At 38.0% G+C, this 23,467-nt stretch overlaps 1 pseudogene; it reads right to left on the bottom strand.

Annotated features, from left to right (window-relative positions):
- The window catches only part of LOC138349641 (ATP-dependent RNA helicase Ddx1-like), a 30,892-nt pseudogene that overhangs the window by 4,264 nt on the left and 3,161 nt on the right, over nt 1-23,467 (bottom strand).

Here is a 23,467-nt window from a genome sequence, read left to right as displayed (position 1 = left end):
GCTCTGATTGGCTGAGCACCTGAGCCACCACCACTCACCTCTTGTTGTGAGAGCCTAAAGCATGTTTGGTTGCACTTTAAAAGTTCCCGAGTGTACTCGCCTAATTGTGAGTACCGCCTGCCCGGTTCACCATTTTGTTTTTCAATCTACCTCAATTTACCCCTTTACAGTCAAATATTATGCAAAATTCTGTTTAAGACATGTCCCTTCTTAACTTAAATAACTGCTTTGGCCATCTGCAATCTTTCTAGGTGGGTAACAATGACTCTTGAGGCCAGAAAGGACTTATCAGATGGTGATCATAACAATACGGTACACACACAAAATCACAACCTGATATACACCAAGCAGAAAATCCACTGGAGCTGTGAGGCGACGTAAACCCTTGCCCAAGGCACTGGCAGCTGCATACTCTACCACAGTATATTACTGACTTTGTAAAAATCTTACAACCGGATTTCCCCATAAATCACAGCAAGTTTTGAGGCCACTCCTTGAGTCAACGTCTTACGTAAGACCTACAAGCACTCAGGTGAAGGCTGAAGCAGTTCAACACCATACGCTCCAACTTCAAATACACAGTTGAGAGGCGGGACCAAAACGTGATTTTCTGTGTGTGCCTGAAGTTGGGGCATACGGTCTTGCTTCACCCTTCACTTTACCCTTCACCGGCGTACTTCAGGGGTTTTATTTAATACTTGGACTGGCTTCAGTAGGGCCTCCAGACTTTGTGGCTTCACAAGTGTCCGTGAATCCCCTGCATAGCAGTGGAACTGCCTTTTCCCTTCACCTTCAATGCCTCTGCACTGGAAGTATACATCTACACCAGCCCAGAAGAGTCATCAGTCCTGCCACCTCTCCATACCCCCCAGGGCCTGGCACGGCCTGGTACGACTCGGAGGCAAGCCGGGCGCCACTGCTAACTGGCAGTTTGTCCCCACAAACAAGCAGTTAGCCGCCTTCAACTGACAGTGGTACAGCTCAACACAAAGGCACCGCCAGCCACAACGAGCAGTTTGCTAGTTGACCAGATGTCCACCTCGTGTTGACACTGGATGAGTCATCACCGCCGGACTATATAAAGAGCGCTGCCTCCCTGGAGAGGCAATCTCTCCCTTAGTGCTCTAGGATCACCTTCGTGTCTCTAACCCGTCGTCCGCTTCCAGCCAACGTCGTGTGACTGATGCCATGGTGGTATGGTAGCTGTCTTCAGAACACCAGTATATCTTCATACTTTTATTCATTGCTTATAGTTTATTTTTTGCATTTAAGGTCATACTAACTTGTTCACCTTTGCATTACATGATAGTCAAGTATTGTCATGTGTTATTTTTGTTCATTACTATTTCAGTAAATTGTTTAATTATTTATTTGATAATTTTCATTTGTTTCCACCTGCAACTTACACACTGTAAGGCCAATAGCAGCATTTCTTTCATTTATGTGAGGGAGAGCCATACCATCTTGGTTCAGTATAGCTGTGATACCATAACCCGTCACACAAGATATCCAGTTGTAAGACTTTTACCATCAGTGGTGGTAGAGTATGCAACTGGCAATGCCTTTGTTACAGGTTCGCTTCATCTCACAGCCCCAGTGGATTTTCTCACACATTTGAATACATGAAACAACTTTATTTGATACATTCCAAACTAAAGTACTGTACAGTGCAGTAATTATCAAACCATCAAATGTGTGGGATAATCATAGTGCGCTAAATATCACTAACGTCGCCAATACAAGAACAAAAACGCATACGGCGAACAATATCAAAGGTATTGAATTTACCAAGAATTTTATCGAGGGACAACTGACAGTGAGGGATGGTCGGGAAGCAAGACACGTAAGTCCTGGAAGTCAGGACATGTAGAGACAACGGTTTGGACAATAAGAAGCAGGGCAGCGCTCCATTAAGTGCCCGTGAGTTAAGCGTGTATGACCAATATACAACCTCGCCAGAGCCGTTTCCCACCACCGGTTACGGTGGTAGGAGGAAGGCCACGGGAACACACTACTCTTAAGAGCACGCAGTTTGTTACCAGTAACAGAAGACCAACAACCCTGACAACGGGCAAGAATGGGGAAATGAATAACTGGGTAAAAGTCATAATAAGGAATACCTTTACGGGAGATGGGACAGGTGCGGATAGCTTCCTTAGCGGCAGTGTCCGCACGCTCATTTAAGAACACACCAATATGGGTGGGAATCCAGCAAAATTCCACTGTCTTAAATCTACTGGAGATAAGAAACAGCCAATGTTGAATTTCAACTACCAAAGGATGGACTGGATTAAAGGATTCTAGAGCCATGAGGGCACTGCAAGTGTCAACTACAAACACAGAGGAGGATTGACAGCGAGAAAAGAGTTGATGAAGAGCATAGAGAATAGCATAAAGTTCTGCCATGAAGATGCTAGTCTCCGGAGGCAGGAGACACAAAGGTGCAGTCAGGAAAAACAACAGAGTAGCCTACACCGTCTGCAGACTTAAGACCCATTGGTGAAGACGGAAATAGAGTGGAAGTGTGAAGAAAAGTGTTCAAGGAAAAGGTGATTTAGAACTGTAGGAGGGGTAAAAGTTTTAGTCATGTGGGTCAAGGCTTACAGAATTTAGGAACGGGGACCCCTCCATAGGGGCAAAGATGGAATGACACGAGGGGAAATATTGGTAACACAAACTGAAAGAGCATTTTGTAAGAGAGACAACCGTACAGAAAGAGATAGGTGGTGAAGGGGAACAGGAACCACAGGATGGGTAAAGGTCAAGGCATGACATAAGCAAGAGTGAGGGTGCTGTAAGGACCGTGCAAGGTGGAGAAGACAGTAGCGATCATGGCGATCCTGTAGAAACAGGACGCCAGTTTCAGCATACAGGCTTAGGGTAGGCGTCGAAGGAAAGGTACCAGAGCTGAGCCGTAACCCAGTATGATGCAGTGTGTCCAGATGGTGAAGGGTAGAAGGAGAAGCAGATGAGTAAACAGGGCCATAATCGAGTTTAGACAGAACAAGAGAGGAATGTAAAGAGAGGAGCAGTGTCGATTAGCTCCCCAAGAAGTATGGGACATGACCTAAAGTTAGTTAAGGGCCTTAGAGCATTCAACTCGGACGTAAAAAATATGGGGCGACAAAGACAAACGAGTGTCAAAGATTAGCCCTAAAACCTTTAGCAGATTCTTTGTACAAAAGGGGATGACCCCTGTTACCTAACAGTAAATAGGTATCTGGGAGTAGCTGTTACAGGCTGCTTCCTAGGGGGGTGCGTGTGTGGGAGAAAAAAAAATTTAGTAGTTAACCACTGAACTGCTCTGTCTCCAAATAACACCCTGGTGCACAAGAAATAAATTCTTTCCAAAAATTTTTTTTCTCTTCTTATATTGTTAAAATGCAGAGTCTGATCACGGGGAAACTAAACAAAAAATATTGTATGTGACTTACTTTAGCTGCGATGGAGCTGGGAAGTTGAGCAAATTATGGGCGCTGAGCGTTGGAGCGATGGGGGTCTGTCGGCCCCGCCACCCCGTGCGACGGCAGTTGCTGCGAATAAAATGTTGCGCAATTATTTTGAAGTTTCTCATTCATTTCTTCCTCTTTTTTTTTGCTGTAATATTATTTAAAAGTGTGTAATTTGTGGAATTTATATAATTCAAAGTATAGAACATCGCTATGCTCAAAATTATGGGCCTCATAAATGCGACATATTCTACAATCAAACAGTGTTTTTGCTGTTATTACACTATATACACACATTGTATATACCCATCTACGTATGTATTCACCATAACGATCCACTATGTTGGTATGGTGAGCCCAAAAAACATGAGTGAGCTGCCACACCCTGCCAGTCCTCCCTCCCTCCTTCAACACATTACTCGCCAACATTCCTCTTCCCAAAATACTGTTATTGTGTTTATTACACTATTTACACACGTTATGTATAAGTATGTACATGTTTTATTCATGTACATACGTGCATACTTGCCATCTCCTCACCTCTCTCTCTTGCCTACTTAATGCTCTTGCTTCCCTCATCTCATCACAATCGACTTTATAATGGTCCAGGACGGATCGAAATGTCGTCGTCTATTCAATTTCCAGTGTGTGGTTTGGTCAACAATGAAATTTTCATGCAAAATCTTATAAAGAAAACCCCTAGAACGAGTTTTGCAGATACGAAAGAGTTTAAGGTGAGTAGGGGAAGGTTTGAGAAATTTTGAAAAAAGACGTGGTATTCATAGTGTTGTGAGGCATGGTGAGGGTGCCAGCTCAGACAAAGTAGGGGCTGAAAGATTTGTTCGTGATTTTAAAGATTTTGTAGATACTGTATTGATGGATATATTCCACAACAAGTGTTTAATTGTGAGGAGACATGGCTATTCTGGAAAAAATTGCCGAAGAGGACATACATTACCCAAGAGGAGACGTCACTGCCCGGACACAAGCTAACTTGGGCTAACTTGTGTCAGGATAGGCTAACTTGTGCTGTGTGGCGATTTGAAAATTAAACCCTTGCTCGTGTATCATTCCGAAAATCCAAGAGTTTTAAAAAATATATAACGTGCAGAAAAACTGATGTAGAGTGGTTTGCCCTGCCATCAAAAAATATCTGCAAGAGAAAAGTTTGACACTAAAGGGCCTGCTTCTCGACAATGCTCCTGCTCATCCTCCAGACTTGGAGGATGCATTGTTGGGGCCACTTTTTTTTTTTTTAGGGATATTCCTGCATGGGCCCCTAAGTTTCTGGCTAATGAACCAATGACATGAAGGAGGAGTTTTCAACCTACCTTGTGTTAGGTGTGCAGGGGTCAATAGGCTGAACATAATGTCAGGAGCAAAGGGGGGCGTTTGCCTCTTCAAACACAATTGTGACCATCTTCATCTCTTCGAACTATCCTAAATGCTCTCTTCACCTGTCTGACCAAATTGGGTGTCCAGACCACCTTTGAATCTGAAATTGTAAAATTAATAGTGATTTCAGAATATTCAGTCCATTTATACTAACAAAATTATATACAGTATACTGTAATTGAAATTTTACAGAATGATAAAGGCAATTTAGTAACTTTGTTAAAATGCACATGGGGGAAATACATGAAAATAGGTTAATATGGTTTGTAAGGTTGATGGGAAATGTTTATTACTTTTATGATTTAAAAGATGTATAGCCCTGATACTCCATCCTGGGTGCATTCCACCAGGTAATGACCACAGCAAAAGTTTTCCACGAGGCTCTATTGTCACACAAACTTTTCACATTTTCAAACTTGATTCATCTTTTTCCCCCTCGTTCCAGGGGTTTTCTTTAAAAGGTCTTCATACAAATGCCTTGGTTTCTCACAAATGATGGCCTCTGAAATGCTATCACCTGCTAACTCTTTGTTGTGTATCCAAATTAATAAAAACTTTTCAACATCCTCAAGTGTTTGTGTTCTTTGTTTCGGGATTGTTGATATGCCTTTTGCCACTTTAACGCTCATAATGTCCTTTTTCTTAGCAAGTACAGTGCATATTGTTGACATAGATTTGTTGTATTGCCTAGCTAGTTCAACAACCTGTGCACCGTTCTGACGTTTATGAATGCTCTCTTGTTTTTCCTCTATGGTCATTCTCACATGTGTTTTCTTGACTTGAACCTTACCACTGGCTTTCTTGGGACTCATGGCAAGATATATAATAACAAATTTTATGTTCAAATAGCCAAAAATCCCAAAACAAATGTAATGCTTTATAAAGAATTCAGGTGCGATAGTTACTAGGCAGGAGACACTGGTAAACTGAGGTGCGATCACCATACGTCAGTAGTTAACAGATGTAATGCATTAGGAAGTGATGTGGTGGAGGCAGACTCCATACACAGGTTCAAATGTAGATATGATAGAGCCCAGTAGGCTCAGGAATCTGTACACCAGTTGACTGACAGTTAAGAGGCGGGACCAAAGAGCCAGAGCTCAACCCCCCCCCACAAGCACAACTAGGCGAGTACACACATATTGGAACTGTTCATTTAATGTTTCATACTTTTTTTTTCATTCCCTCTGTATTTGTTCCCTATTTTCAATCTCTGGATTTAATCTTTTAAATGCAGTGTGCTCTTAATAAATTTATAAAAAAGGCCTGGTTCTGTTTTACAGTTAATATGTGTAGCAATAATACTTAAATATAGGTACATATTTTCCTTCCAAATAAATAGCATGTAGCTGTACTGCTTTAGTGATGTTTACCCTTGAATAAACCTTCTACTTCCAATAAAGATAGAAATGCATAATCATTTATTTGCTAATTTCATCCCTTGTTCTACTAAAGAACTAACACCTAGGGAGCAGCATCATGTAGAACCTTATCACAAGAAGGCATTTTCAAGCATTAATAACTTGAGCACTTTAAACTTTGGCACAAAATTGTGCCACTTCTGTAGCCACAGTAATTAAAAGCATGCTTGTAATAACAAACACCAATGACAGGAATGGTTGAGCACTGTGACAGTAAGCACATCAGTGTGAAAAATGAGCAGCAAGAGCTACAAAAGTGCATGCAGAAAAGAACATGGAACAACTGGGAGTATAGTGTGTCGTGACAACATTCTCCATACAGAATAAGAACAAATAGTGTACTGCACATAAATTTTAAAAACTATTAAGAAAACTTACCAACATTGGCTCTCTTTTCACCATAAATCACTTTGCCATCAAATTCATCAACTGGAACTTTCATTTCTTGATCGACCTGCTGGATGGTCTCTCCCAAGTGCTCTTCAATATCAGCTAGGTACTATTGGTTCAGATAAGAAAAAGATCACTAGTGAAATAACAAGGGTGTCAGTCACAGCCTAACATTTAATTCACATTATAAACAAAATATTTTGAATGCACTTCAGTGTAAAATGTGATTCTCAATGTAATGATGGACCGAGGCTCTTGAAAGGTAATATTATACTGGTATTTTTCCATTGTATACATCTGTCACTACCCTACTATATTCATATGAACAAACACTGCCTAATCTTGCCAATTTCTTCCAATCATTAATTCTTTATTCTGGCTTTTCTAAAGCAATAAATTACTTGTGTAGAGGAGGAAATGTATATGTTTATCTCTCAGAATGTTCGGTAATACGTTTATTGCTTGTGATGTGTGTCTATGTATGTATTAACACGATGTACTGAACGGGGTGAGAATAGCTTGAGCTACCTCATCCCTTTGTGTGTATTTTACCTCAATAAACTTATTTCAATTTCAAAGCAATAAATGGTTCCTAAATCTAAAATATGGCATTTTATTACCGATTCACACCTACAGTAATTTTGCGTCCTAGGCACATGTAATTAAATTTATGTTTGAAAGGGTAAAGGGTGCCGTTTACACTGCAGAGAGAGAAGCCAAAGTTTATTCAGATAGCTTGAAGAATAAGATCAGTATGACACCCAGAAGCTACAGAATATCTGTAAGGAGTGATTTGAAATACAGTAAAGAGGCCTCTGAGATAATGTAATTGGCATTATTGGTGCTGCAGAAGTATGTAGATTGAAGAATTTGTGCCATGAAGAAGTTATTTACTGTTAATACATATTTTAGGAATAGGGGGGACACATACACTGGGAGTTAAAGTGAGGAAAAAAGAAGAAAAAAAAGAAGAAAAAAAAGAAGAGATTCAAAATAGGAGGAAAAAACACATTCAAATTACAAAAGCTGTTAATCACCTGGTGCACTTGCATCACTAAGGGGAAGCGCCAGAGACATACAAGTACTTGACTTCCTAATCAGAATTTATCACTTTTAGGCTCTAATATTTTTTTTAATACAGTATCAGATTTAGACTAGAGCCTTTCAAATCTTTAAGTAGGCAATGATGTTCTATATATATCAAATGTGAAAGATAAATACGACAAAAAAATCTCTTGAGGACTAACCTGTGGTTCGTTGTACCAAACGCAACAACCACCTTCCGTTGTCAACCGCGTGTTAAAACAGTTACGCCCACGAGTTGAACACCACTCTCCATGGTACCACACCTAAAACAAGAGAAGAATATACAAAATTGATACTCTATTTTTAAATTTATCCCTTGGCCTTTAATACTGAACCTCGTGAAAGACTTATCAGGAATGTCAAGGAACGTGTTATTTCAAGGATGTTCTTCCGAAGTCTGATTTGGGATTGGTTATAAGACAACAGGATCACAAAGAACATTGTGTGAGGAGCATGTTCTGCAATTTCCAATTTCAGATTCACTTATAAGTACATGCATGACAAATATTAAAGAACTTGTTCATGACCTTCGGGAGACCAAATTGAATTATGCAGTAGCATTGAGCTCATCTTGAAAAGTACAGCAATTAACTGGAAAAAATGTAAAGACATGCAGCTAAATGGCTTCCAGAACTGAGAACCAAGAACCACTAGGAGAGGCTACCAATTAATTGGCTACTGGGGTTCAAGGTTCCCCGTGGCCCGGTCCCCAACCAGGCCTCCTGGTTGCTGGACTGGTCAACCAGTCCGTGTCCCAGCTGTTGGATACGGCTGCTCGCAGCCTGACATACGAATCAAAGCCTGGTTGATCAGGGATCCTTTGGGGGTGTTTATCTAGTTCTTTCTTGAACACTGCGAGGGGTAGGCCCATTAAACCCCTTATGTGTAGTGGAAGAGTGTTGAACAGTCTCGGGCCTCTGATGTTGATAGAGTTCTCTCTCAGAATACTTATTGCACATCTGCTTTTCAATGGGGGTATTCTGCACATCCAGCCATGCCTTCTGGTCTCGTGTGATATTTCTGCGTGCAGATCTGGAATCAGCTCTAATATTTTCCATGTATAAATTAGTATGTATCTTTTCTGCCTGTGCCCTAGAGAATACAGATTTAGGCATTTTTAGTCAGTCTCTGTAATTTAGATGGTTTATCGAGAGAATTCTGGCAGTGAAGGATCTCTGCATGCTCTCCAGGTCAGCAATTTTCCAGCTTTAAACGGGGCTGTTATTGTGCAACAGTATTCCACTCTAGAAAGCACTAGCACCTAGAAAAGTATCATCATTGGTACAGCATCTCTTGTTTGAAAGGTTCTGTCATTTTTCTTGCAATTGTGACTGCTACTTTATTGTGTTCTTTATAAGTAAGATCTTCTGACATGATTACTCCCCAATTCTTTATATTCCTTTTATGTTCTATGGTATGATTTGACTGCATTTTGTACATGGTTTCCGTTTTGATATTTTTTATTTTCCATAGTGAAAAAGTTGGAACTTATCTTCATTAAATACCATATTTTCTGTGGCCCATTGATTTACATCAGGGTATAGGTTAAATATACCAAAGCTAGAAGACAGAAAAGAGGTGATATGGTCACTACCTACAAAATTGTAACAGGAATCAATAAAATTGACAGAGGAATTCTTGAAACCTGCCATACAACTTCAAGAACACGAGCTCACAGACTTAAGCTAAGAAAACAAAGGTGATGGAAAAAATATTAGAAGTTTTCTTTTGCAAACTGTGGTAGATGGTTGGAACATGTTAGGTGGTGGTGGATGCCAAAACCATCAGTAGTTTCAGAGCTTCACAGTACTAGGATGACTGGACACCATGAGCATAGCTCTCATCCTGCAATTAAACTTAGGTCATTTCTAGACTAACACTATTGTAAGGAGACTTCAGATTTTCCTGTTCCTTTCATACAACTGCCACATATGAAGGAGTTTTTTGGAGTGTGCACATAAGAGAGTATCCAATGGAAAAGTATTCAATGTTGCAAAAAGCTGCAACATACCATAAATTACATTATCATTCTTTCCTCTTTAAATATTAACCAAGCTACAACAAAAGTCTACATGTGAGACTTTACACAGGTTACTTAGGTTTAAGGAATTCATCTTTGCAATAGTGAAAATAAGGACAGCGAAAGCCAATGTAAAATAATGTCAAGTCAGGGGCTATTACCAGTTAATAAAGAATGCAAATATTGGTTTAAAACTCTAAACCTTCTCTGGCACAGCAGCAACAAGGGAGATAGCTAGACCCATTCTCTCTGCTCTACCCACACGCCCAATACGATGAACATAGTCGCTCTTCTCATCTGGCAGTGTCACATTGACTATAAATGGCAGTCCTCCAACATCTGCAGCAAACATTTGGATGTTTTAACAATATCCTCATATCCTCAGACATCTTTTAAAATATAGAGAATTTCCCCAAGAGAAAACCAATGCATGCAACGAAAAGAACTTACCAATTCCTCGAGCAGCTACATCAGTGCATATAAGGAACTTCACTCCACCATCCTTAAATTTTTGGAGATTCGCTTTGCGTTCATTAGGCTTGCGGTCACCATGGAGACACACACACGAATATGGATTGCCTCTGTTATTGGCCCCTCCTCCTGTTAAAAGTTTTGGGACAGTCAGGGTTTAGTTTAGCACAATGATAAAGGATGACAAATGTTCCTATAAATCAACTACAGTATTTTAATTAAATGAAGCACTAATCTCATACCACTCTATGGGCTCCATAGGCTCAATTTTAATTATACTATATTTCATGAGACTATGTATTATGAGGAATATTTAACCTCACTAATCAACCAAGGTCATTTCATCAGCAGTATACATCAACAAGGACCAATTTTATGTATAGCCTAAGATTTTAAACTCCAGCAGGTAGAGGGGCTTGCATCTGCTTCCTCACACCACAAGTAACCAGATGCCATCTTGGGGAAAAATCATGGGCACTCCTGGCTGTGAGGAGCTCAGTAGTGAAAGAGACCATGAATGGTGCATACAGTGGTAGTTCACAACACCACCATGAAGCTTGTGCCTACAGCATCACTTAATAACATCGAAATAACTTAATTTAACAATGATCGTGTTATATAGATGATCCTGACAGTGTTAAAGACTTTGTACAAGGTTCAGATATCAGTGAATCCAATGCTGGCTATGACATTTACAGTAAGAGACACAGCCACAGGTTAGTGCACCTATGCATCAGTAATGGGACCTCATGCTCCTTTAGAAAAAGAACATGTGAAAAATTATTCATATTCAGGATTTATTGACCAGGTTTCTCATAAGAGCACTGTTTTGGCTAGTGCTGTAGTGCATCAGGTGGCACTTTGCTTCGTCATGTGCCAGCAGCAAATGAGCATGTGGGACGATGCTGTGGTTGTATCTACATTAAAAGAATATCATCCACTGGAACTGCTTAGTGGTTCATAATATTGCATTAAAATGTAGGTATACACACATAATGTGTATATACATTGTAATAACTGTACAAATAATACATATTAGTGTTCAAAGAATATAATAGTGTGCATATTAGTAACAAATACATGTATTTGTATTTATTATACATGGGTATGTGCAAGATACCCATGTATCTTGCCTTACGGCTACCGTGTGTTGGTTCCCAGGATTAAAGTCCTTGCGGGCTTGGTCTCCGAACAGGACTCTTGGTTGGTGGTCTGATCAACCAGACTGTTAGATGCAGCTGCTTGCAGCCTGACATACAAATCACAACCTGGTTGATTAGGTATCCTTTGGAAGTGTTTATCATTATGACCTCTTATGGTGTTCTTTTGAATACCACAAGAGCTCATAATGTGTTACCATTCTTGATGAATATGGAATTCCAGAAATCATGGCCTGGCACAGAGTGCACCAACTGTCTATGGCTACTTCAAAGTCCAGAGGTTAATTTCACTCATGCCATTGATGTCATCTGTGAAAGTTCCATCTCTCTTGCACAGGGGTCCCAATACTAGATGTACAATAGTACATTCTGCGTACATTCATTCTGAGCAATAATTCAGTAGTAGTTTGCAGTATATAAATAATAAAATAATACTAACAGCCCAATGCATCATTGCCCTTGAAAAACTATGGTAAAAGCATTCAAAATATGAATAAAATGTATTAAGTTCAATGCGTGCTGTTACAACTTCATGTAAAATATGCAGGGCTAAGCTGAATTTGGATCACTGGTTACTAGATTACCACGCCCAGAAAGGGAGCCGATCGGCCGAGCGGACAGCACGCTGGACTTGTGATCCCGTGGTCCCGGGTTCAATCCCGGGCGCCGGCGAGAAACAATGGGCAGTGTTTCTTTCACCCTATGCCCCTGTTACCTAGCAGTAAAATAGGTACCTGGGTGTTAGTCAGCTATCACGGGCTGCTTCCTGGGGGTGGAGGCCTGGTCGAGGACCGGGCCGCGTGGACACTAAAAATCCCCGAAATCATCTCTAAGATAACCTACCAGAACTGATTAGTGGATCATATTAGTGTATGTAGATATACTGCACATAGAATGTGTATGCAATGCGATAATAGCAAAAACCAGCACATTTTATTGTTCATAGACTATAATACTGTGTGTGTATATTAGTGATACAAATGTGTATTTATATTCTGCATGTTTTATTATAGAAATTTCTTAAGTTAAACACTGTTGCATAATATAGCTGCAAAATACCAGTGAATAAAATCAGTAACACTAAAATAATGTAAATGTATTTTTGGCAACTCATGTCACCCAGGGAACCTTTATGCCTGGTAATCTCATCCACCAATGTCTCCAAATTGTGCCCGAGATATTTCTTCTTTCGACCACAGCCAAAGTAAACTAAATGTTAATTATTATTTTTCAGTGATTATTTTAACATTAAAGAACTTTTTTTTTCACACCATGGAGTTGTTACTAGTATAAGTAACAGGCACACAGTGTAGGGGTTTAATCTATTTAAAGATTTACAAATTCAAGACACCTACCAATTTGATTAAAATAGCGCTCTAAATTGTCACAATCCAGCTTAGTGCAGCAGAATATTAGTGCTTGATCCATTTTGTGTGTGTCAATAGCCTTAATGCAGTACTCTCCTTTCAGCAGCTTCACCGCCTCACTTAATGTCTCTGAAAGGAGAAAAAACAAAACAGCAATGAATGTAAAGAAATGCCTCTTTCCGGTAGATGTCCAGTGGCCCTCCTGAAGCTATCTCACCGAAATTGCTCCGTGCAAGTGGATCACACCAGTCACGGAATTTGTTTGGACATGATTCGATATTCAATAATGCTATACAGTATTCATAATCCTATATATTCATGATCATAATGTTAAATTCAAGCTATTATTAACTACTGGAAAATATTATCAAGTATTGCATTATTGGGAGAGTGAGTACCACATAATACTGTAATCTCAATGCTAGAAGGGTATGAGATTAGCGCTGCAATTGAGTGGTGGACCGGAGCACTAAAGTAGCAATCACCAATAGAACAACAGCAACAGAACTGAGTAGGGAAGTTAGTTGAAGGCAGGGGCCAGGCCAACTGGTCGTGCCGATCGGTACTAATGCTTAAGTACAAGCCAGCTTAAGTGAACCTCAAAAAATATTCATAGCTCATAATGTGAAGCAGCATATTACAAACCATTAAAATTGGCAAATGGTATCTAAATACATATCTGAACAAGCTAAAGAAAAATTCTGGAAACCAAACTGAAAAGCATAACAAATTAAAACATTAGAAGCACTTACACTTACAGTACTTTAAAAAACTAAGACACATTCTCAAATATTAACTGTAAAGCTTAGCCTTGCACTTTTATTTGCTTACCAGGTGTATTGTTCCCAGGTCGTACGCCATCCTTAACATGCACTCCATCAGTCTGCAGATGGCGACGAAGATTGCTCCAGCTACTATCCGTTCTGGGATCAATGGTTACAACAACGTGGTGGACAGTCTCGGGCACAGCATCTTCCCCTTTAAGATCTACCCAGGTCGGGAAGTGCATCAAACGTTCCTATGTAAAGTTTTTCTATAGTAAAATTCACTGGTCGGAGCAAAATTATTTTAAGGTATTGAAATATCTGTACTCTATTTGGAATTCAGAGGCTCTAATATCAAGAAAATATTCTTGGTAAAATTATTATTTTTTTCTTCTTTTTACAAATTTTTTGTACATCTCTTATTTATAGACACTAAATTAAAAACCAAAATTAAAAAAATATTATACGATAAAAGTTTTGGCTTCAACATGTACACCCTTATTTAACAGACTAGTAGCTACCAATTCTTTCAAATAATCTGCTATAAGAACTGACATAACAATGATTAGCAATACAGTACATTATATTCATACTGTACCATTTACAGACAATTCTATTTTATCAGTTAATAATAACATTTAAATACAAAATATAGCAAGTACTGTACTTCTGTTCATTTTTTAAGTAATCTGCTTTAAATACATTTTCCATCTCCTTAACACTTTCGCGCTTTAGATTAGAGATAACTCGTCGCCGTTTTCTCTTACGATTCCGCATAACAGCCGAGTTTTCTCGTCCATCGAAAAAATATTTCTATAAATTCCATTTTTTAACCGAAATGGATGGGGATACTTTTGTTTTGTAGGGAATTTATTTGCGAATGTTTTGGTACCAGAATGAATATTATATCACATAAACTTCTATGAGTAAAAAAAAAAATACACAAAGTATGTTTGGGGGTGTGGCGAGCGTGTGGCAGTGGGTTCCCTTTAGCAGTTGATATATCCAACACGTGGGAAATATTTGTATGTGTTATGTATATGTCTGTGTAGGGAATTTTACTGCGATCACTGTCATACAAATTATAAAATGTTTCAACAAGTATAAACATGACAAACATCAAACGAACGAAAACAATGCGTTCGTTTCTGCCGCGAACGCATACTGAGCGACGTGGTTCTATATTTGGCGCTTCTCTTACACATGCTTTGTACAAATGTTATACAGTTCATCTTGTAGAAAATTTTATTGCAAACACATTGGTATAAAAAAGAAATACGTACATAGAAAAGTAGGGTCAGGAAACGTATAAACTTTCCAAGCATGATTTCCCCCCTGTGTTTTCGCCAGTGTGCTCGCGGCTAACTACTCTCCACTTCACACACTCTTGCGGGTGGGCAATTACCTATATTAAACATTCATATGCATATGTCCGTGTAGAGAATTTTATTGCGATTCCAATGATACCAAAATTAGCGATGTAGGACAACTGTAGGTTTCGCAACCATTAAGAGAGTGGAAACATTTTGTTGCTGTTTGGCGCTCTCGGTGAGTGATCTGCATAGTTTTTTATTTGGTGTTGATACTCCTTATGCTTGGGCGGCATTTTATAGGTATGCTCTTATAGACAATTTCATTGCGAACACAGTGATACCAAATTTAAATACGTGCGCCTTCAATTATTGTCAGGACAGTCAAAAGAGTGTACACTTTTCGGTCTTACCGCATAGGCGCGCGAAGTGCCGACAGCATCTGGGGTATTGTTTTTTTTTGAGCGCCGAGAGCGCGAAAGTGTTAATACAATCAAGCAGAATTTCAACATTTTTCTACATATTTCTGGAATAAATAATTTAAATTGACTTAAATAGTGCATTGCAAGTGCATCGTTAGATGCAATGCACTTGCACCATCCACACACAGGATTCTTAAGTTCAGTGTCTAATATCAGACAAGCTTGCTCCACTACCACTATGTTCCACTTTCACGAGGTTGGAAGGCATCAACACCAAGAAAACATGGAGGCGTATATGAAGAGATAAAACTTGTTACACATATTACACAATAAATTAACCATACTTTTCACAAAACACAATCACAGAACATGAATGACCACACACACCAGTAAATCAATAGCAGCAATGATCCACAGTAGTGCTTAAGTAGGTATACAGAGCTCCTTGTGAGATGCCAATTACTGCAGAAAAACAACAACACAAACTTCCTCTTCACAGGAAGATGATGGGATGATATGCAACCCGTCCTCTTAAAAATAACGTCACTTTTCGCTCGTATACGCGCTATGGCCAAAAGTGGACGTAATTTGAAATGAAATTAACTCACAAAAGTGACGTACTGTACTGTCCTGTTTTCTGTTTGAGTCGTCCGGCTTACTCGGTAAGGTTAGAAGAGGAGACTTTCAATTAACGTTTTTCATAACGTTTTGAAACTTTATGAGAATTTCCTGCCCACCTAACCTACCAGAGGACCCTTAACTTACTGTTGTTGAAAAAAAAAAAAGAAATCCCAAATTTTCATTTTTTTTTTTTCATTTTCATATAACTGTACGTCCACTTTCGGCCATACGGGCAAACGGCCAAAAGCGACATTTTTAAGAGGACAGGTTGTGAAATGAGGGAAGAGAGGGAAGGAAGTAGCTGCACTGATGCCTTAAAGTCCTCAAGTGAAATCTGCATGGAAAATTGGTAATGATGCTGCTCCTCTGTGAAAGGTTCTCAAAATTAAGTTTCTATAGCTCTTAATGACAGCTTTAAAGCAGGTGGATGAAATGTAACATGCCAGAGTTTTGTCATCATCATCCTACAGGCTCACCATAGCCCGTGCTGCTTGGGACTTTTTGTTCCAAGTAGCGAATCTTGAACATCAACATCATCATCCATACTTGGGTGAAACATATGGAGTTGTAGCAGTGTGCGAGGGCTGAGATATTGTGCAGCTGAAAGCTTTACTGTGGATAGTAGAAGACTTGAAAATGAGTACACTGAAGCAAACTGTAGTAGAAAGGATGACGAGTGTGTGATGTAGGAAGTACAGTACTAGAATCTGTCGTTTAAATATTTGATGCGTGTAATTGGAAAAAAGTTTCATGCAAATAAGATTGAGCAAAGACAGAACTGAGGGAAGGAAATTGACTGGTGGAATGTAAACCGTGCCTATAGTAAAAGCAACATACTAAATATTGTACTATATTTACTATGATATTATCTTTTCTTCTATTTCTTTCAGGTAACACATTTTCAGCAGCCTTCCAACATGAATAGTAAAGCTTTAAACTACTGAATCTCTCACCTTCACCACTTCTGCAATTACATTCATAAAGTCTGATACACAAATTCCTAACATGCACTTATGATTCAATCTACAGTATTTCCACATTGAAAAAGAGAGCATTAAGTAACTTTGAAGTATTAAAGACACAATGTCATATTATATATATAAAATATGTATACCTAACCATTAATAAAATGTCACCCTTGTACAAAATATTCTTTATGGAAACTAATTGATACATTAGACAACATTCTTTCCACTCCATATATGCTTGGAACACACTAGTCATGCTATTCACTTTGTTAATTTTCACTTTATTATTATATAGTATACCATAATCTAAGATAATTCATAATCCTTAGTCTTAAGACATTGCACCGTTGAGAAGGCACAATTTTCCTTAGCAAACAAGTGTTACCAAATAAGGGTTCAGAAACTTACTGCCATGCGCTTCACTTCAAAGGAATGTAGGGTGGCAGAACAGACCACCATCTGGAGTCTCTTGCCTTCAGATGTGATTTTGGGTATGGAGTTGTAGATGTTATTGATGAGACGCTCATGCCCCTGCAATACCAGTACACTTGTATACAAGATAAAGTAATTACATGAAACAAAATATGGCAAGAAATTTAATGCAATAAATGAAAGTCAACAAAATACAGTATTGCATCAAGTTACCTTATAAATAAATCAGCTGTATATTTAAAGTCATTTAAAAAATATGACCAACCTTTCCAGGATGAAATCTATAAAAGTTGCCCAACTCTCAAGTGCCCATTTACTGATAGCCAAAGACGCACATTAAGGAAATGTGTAAATGTTCCACGAGTAGTTGACTTAATACAAGAAATCAGGTAGTCAAGAGTTCTTAGTTTTTTTTCTAATTCATAAGGCAAGCTGATGATACAGTACTTGAATTTATATCAGGTATTTCTACATATTTACTACCAAAATATAAAAAGTACTTTTCCTTGGATAAAATCAAACTTACCTGTTTAAGAAGTCCATCAGCCTCATCCAACACAAAGAATTTGCAAGACTGGAGAGAGAGTTGTCCTGTATTAATAAGATCTTCCAAGCGTCCTGGAGTACGGCAAACAATATCCACACCTGCATTGAGTGCTGCTATTGCTCCTTCACGGGTATACCACCAACAACAAGAAGGTCACGAACCACTGGATTATCTAGATGCTTACGAAACATTTGAACCTGTTTTAGGGTCTGTTCTGCGAGTTCTCTTGAAGGCTATTAAATGGTAAAAACTTTTGTTTGCATTAAAAAAAAAAATGGTCTGCTTTTGGAACTTGCCACTTCTATCTAAACTGTTTAACAATTCACATAGCACAACATACTACTTTTAGTTTGAATCTTCATATTGTATGTATCCAGGATTTAATGAACAGGTTAGTTTAAAAGCAACAGTGATGTAAAAATGAATCTGTACCGAACTGTATAGGTTATATTGTTAGACATCCATCCAGCAATCAATATAAACCAGATACTGGACAAGTAAATACAGACCAGTCACGTGTTACCATTCTTACCTCAATAATGACAGCGTGTGGAGCATTGTTCTGAAGCTTTTGTGGCTTGTCTCCACCTCCCTTCACACCTGAGCTCACAGTACAGTCCTTGCTGGCCTGAGACACTGCTACGTATCCCGCTTTAGGTGGGTGCTTGAACTCTGTTGCACCAAAATTGAAAGACATCTCTGCATTCTGGAAATCACATAAATTGCTATCATCTGTAACTTTCAAATATCATTAAATTCACTGAAGTTATTCTTGCACTTTATTGAAATTAGAGAGATTTGAGTAAAGAACCAACAGTTAAAAACTGATAGAAAATTCATTAAGAAATTTACTTATTTGTATTAATTTTCTTAATGACCTAGATCATAAATATGATCCAAATTTTGGAGGTGTCACTGTATATATACATGACCACTATACACTTTTGAAATACACCAAGTCCAAATACTGTGACAAATGCATAACAAACCAACAAAAAGAAAAAACTGGGCAAATTTCAGTCTGCCTTAAACCATATCTATAATTAATTAATATCATCATCCAATTATCCACCACTGCTTAAAATACACAACTAACATGAATAATGCATGTACTATACTACCAACCTTCAAAACTACAGCTGGATGGAAGACAGCATTCTTGAATTCACTTCGTAATGTGAAAGCTTTACCTAAATCAGTGCCATTTTTGCTGTAATGCATCTCCATGGCATCCAGGTTGAGATAGCAACCAATGACATCCCTGAGGCCAAAAGATTCACCATAATCGTCAAACTGCTTGCAATTAGACTTTTTTCCAGTGTCTCCAAATCCAAATCCCGATTTACATGTTCCAAGATCTAATGCTGCCTGAAAATATAAGTTGTTTTGGTTGTGAATATAAAAAATATTATTGCATAAAGGCAATTGATAAAATATAACATCTCCCAATGCAGGTGAAAATACAGTACAAACTGCAGCAAGCCTTTGCTTCTTGAAGTTTTGAAAGCATTAAATTCGCCTAACATGAGGTAGGTACTTTATTACAAATACGCAAGTACTGTAATGGTTTACTCAGCACAAATTAACGTTTTAATTTGTTTTACCAACTTTCTGCATTAAATTCTTGCATAATTATCTTTTCCAAATGGACTTCAATGCCTGTTCCTTCCACCCCCCCTTCAAAAAAATAAAAATAAAATATTTACTCACTTTCATTACCATTTTGGAAACAATGGCTGTTTCCAGGATGGAGGTGTCAAACAGTTGGGTTTAACTTTACCAGTGTTCTCTTTGGCGTGTAACCATGTTTAATAAATGATATTCAATAGACCAAAATCAAGTCATTTTCCAACCCGTTCTCGCACTTCCTTAAGTCAATATTGACTTATTAAATACGTGCATGTGACATACTAATTTATTGTGAATATTTTAGTTTACCTTGAAAAGCTTCATAGAAAACACCAACCTTACCTAACCTTCTTAGTATGTTAAGATAAGCATCTTATTGCTTCGTAATTACAAGTCATTTTCTGATATGCAGAGTGCAGCTGCATTTCCCTCAACTATGCCTCGATTCGTCTGACTTCATCAAATATTTGTACATCATCATCAATGGATGTGCTAGTCGATGCATTCAAATATGGTGCCGACTTTCCTGGCAGTTGTGTTGATTTCAAGGATTGAATTTGTTGGTTAATATGGAGAGTTTGATCCCTGCCCGAAACGCTTTGCGTAATAGTGGCCTTAGGCATTGTATGTACTCGCTCTATCTATAAAGCCAACAAACTTTGTAAAATCTCTTTATGTATGTACCTTTGCCTAAATAAAAATTATTATTATTATTATATAGTTTGGGGCAAATGCTGCCTGGAAGTTTTGTATGGAGAGGCTTGCAGCTATTATAACAATTTACAATCTTAAACTTGTTTTCATGAAATTTGCTTATGTAAAGCAAGGGCTTACTGTATTATTATTGTTATTATTATTATTACATGAAGATGAAAATACACATGAAAAAATGCAATCTCTAGAACAAAAGGAGTTGTATATAAGTAAATAAGGTTGATTATGATATGACTACTTGTGAAAACTTCACTACAAAATCATACCTACCATAGTACCCGTTCTGAAGCAATTCTATGAATACCATTTTGAAAGATTAATGCAGAAAACTGGCCCTTAGGTTATGTTTTTGGGAAAATATGCACAAGATTTGATCCAAGAAGTCGCTAGAGAACTACACTGCCCCATTTAAATTTAAACTCTTTACACCATAGTAACTTGTGTAATATCAAGTTGATAGGTAATGGCATTAATAAGATATTCAGCCCATTCACCTGTTTTAATAGTACTTATAGGAAGGATGAGGATGATTATACATGTACATATGGGCCAATAGGCTTTCTGCAGTTACCTTTATTCTTATATACCGATGTACAACACAATTAGAAAGTAGAAATTGATATGTTTTCTATTTTCTAATAGTATTTATGATAAATACTATTGAATTTTCACTAACCGAACACCATTTTCTACTTGTGCTGCAAAGACAAACTATCCTAACCTAACCTTCCTAGGACAAATCCGCTATTCAAGGCATAATATAGTATATATGCTCGCTATACTAGGCCTAGGAATATTTAAGTTTGCTTTTTAGCTAAATTTTTTATCTATAAAGTGAATAGTACAAAGTTCTACTATCTAATTGCTTATTATGTCATAAGAACATAAGAACATAAGAACAAAGGCAACTGCAGAAGGCCTGTTGGCCCATACGAGGCAGCTCCTATTTATAACCACCCAATCCCACTCATATACATGTCCAACCCATAAATGCCTTACAGCAAAAATTTGTACTATGGTGCACAGTCACAAAAACTAAACATGATGGGTTGGATATGGAACAGAAACCATTTAAAAATATATAATATAATCCAGTAAAAGTTATAACTAAGTATTCACACTGGGAATACAGTATAGTACAGTATTACCATTTCTACTGAACTATAAAATGTTCAGCAGCAGCTAAAAGAAATTGGAGGAACAAAGGTGCCAGCAATACTGCCTACCTGAGGAGTTGCCCACCCGACACGACACAACCCTTCATCCTACACAACGGCTTCATAGTAATATTTTCCCTTGCCAGTGACACCCTTGGTGCAACGGGCACCCTGCCATGTTTTAGGATCCCGTGACTGGCACCGCAAGCCATCAGGTGTCACAGCCATTCCTGTGTCACGGTCAAAGAAGCTCATCAACCAGAGAGGAGCTATTTTGCAAAAAGAAAAAAGAAAAGAATAATAACAGTATAATATTAGAGTAACAACATTTATAATAATACTATTTATATTAATACTATTTATATTAAAATTTATGTACAGTACTAGTATATGCATATTTATATTTATGCATACTAAAAGCATTTATAATAATAATTTTCAGATATCAAGTATAGTACTGCAATAAACAGGCACAAAAGAGCAATGGACACTTGCATATTTCTTTAGTAACTTTTGAAGTCTTGCCAAGCTGAATATCCTTAAGTGATTCCCAGACAATTTGTAGGATGGGAAGACAGAAAGCACCAGTCTTGCCACTGCCTGTTTCAGCTGCCATGAGCACATCCCCACCTCCCAAAATAAGTGGGACTGCCTCATTCTGGACATCCGTTGGCAACCTAAGAATGAATGTTACAATAGATAATGAGTTTACTATTTTGCAAGCTTTGGGCTAACATTTCCTGTGTCCACCTAGATGATTACAATCTTTTATACTTAATGATTTCTAAAATTACTAATTAATTAATGAATGTAATTAAATGTTTGTGTTAGTTCTAGATATACCTGAAGAGTCTATAATTTACCCTTAAAAATTTGCAAACATTTAAAATCCAAAAACTTATAATCCGGCTTGAATTATGACGAAAAGCGAATCAGACCAAAAATCATTCAGTTCAGTGAAGATGCGGTTGATCTACCAGAAACCTGCTCAGAAATTAGCGAAGTAATGAGCAGAATAAAGTACCACATGACAGACTGGCGAGGAAATTACAAGCACATGCAATAAATAGTAGAATACTGTACTAGGACGAATAAAACATTGGTTAAAACACAGTTAAGGGTCATCCTTAATAGAAATGATTTCAACTGGAGAAATCTTGAGTACACTGTACTGCAGGGTTCCATATTGGGGCCAACCCTTTTTGTCAAATACATCTATGACAAATGAGAAACAGTACCTGTATTACAAACCACATTATCAAATTTGCACATGACCATATTCTATGGTGAAGTGGGAAGTAAAAATTATAATTGAATTAAATGGAGAAAAGAAAAAGATTAAATGAAATCCAAAAGTGGTTGGAAGACTGTCAAATACTTTTTAATATTGAAAAATGCAAGACTTGCATGCGAGGCATAATGCACATCACAACTACAAAATCAACATTATTTTGCAGCAGATTGATGAAGAAAATGACAGAGTCAGAGCCCACTGATCATTGAAAGTTGCACAAGTGGGAACTCCAGTATTAATCTTCTCCAAGTTTTGTGCCAGAAGATGTACACATTGCTACCGACAGATTGAGCTGCATAGACTACTGTACACTACGCAAGTTTGGTTACATAGCGGGTACAGGAAGACTTGCAAAATTTATACCCAAGTACCATGTTTACAAGCATGCAAAAAGACGATTAGTGAAAGTCAGCATGTACCTGGTGCACAGAATGCAAAAGTTACCATGTGTACTACTGTATTGAGTGCTTCAATGAATTTACTCATGAAGTACTGAGAGAGTATTATGGTGTAAGTACATTGTACATTGTCTCACATTATTTCAGAGTATGTGAGACAGTAAATATTAGTGAAAATTTAACATGTAATATTGACCACTTTTTTGTGGACATATTAGTGACACTTATTATCATTATTAAAACATTACACATGTTCTACTGTGTACACGAAAACATAAATAATAGTATTATTCGATAAAAATCACAAGAAAAGTATCTGTGGCAACTCGCGGGTCTTGAATCACTCAAGAGATCAGCTTCGAGTCACTCCTGCACATGTGCTCAACATCTTGTGATGACATTGTGACAAATTAGATTTTGTAATTGTTTTTCCATTTACATGATCAGGGAGG

This window comes from Procambarus clarkii, chromosome 50 (genome assembly GCF_040958095.1).
Source record: "Procambarus clarkii isolate CNS0578487 chromosome 50, FALCON_Pclarkii_2.0, whole genome shotgun sequence".
In the NCBI taxonomy this organism is placed as follows: Eukaryota; Metazoa; Arthropoda; class Malacostraca; order Decapoda; family Cambaridae; genus Procambarus; species Procambarus clarkii.
Note: the sequence above shows the minus strand (reverse complement) of the source record. Positions and strands in the feature narration are given on the sequence as shown.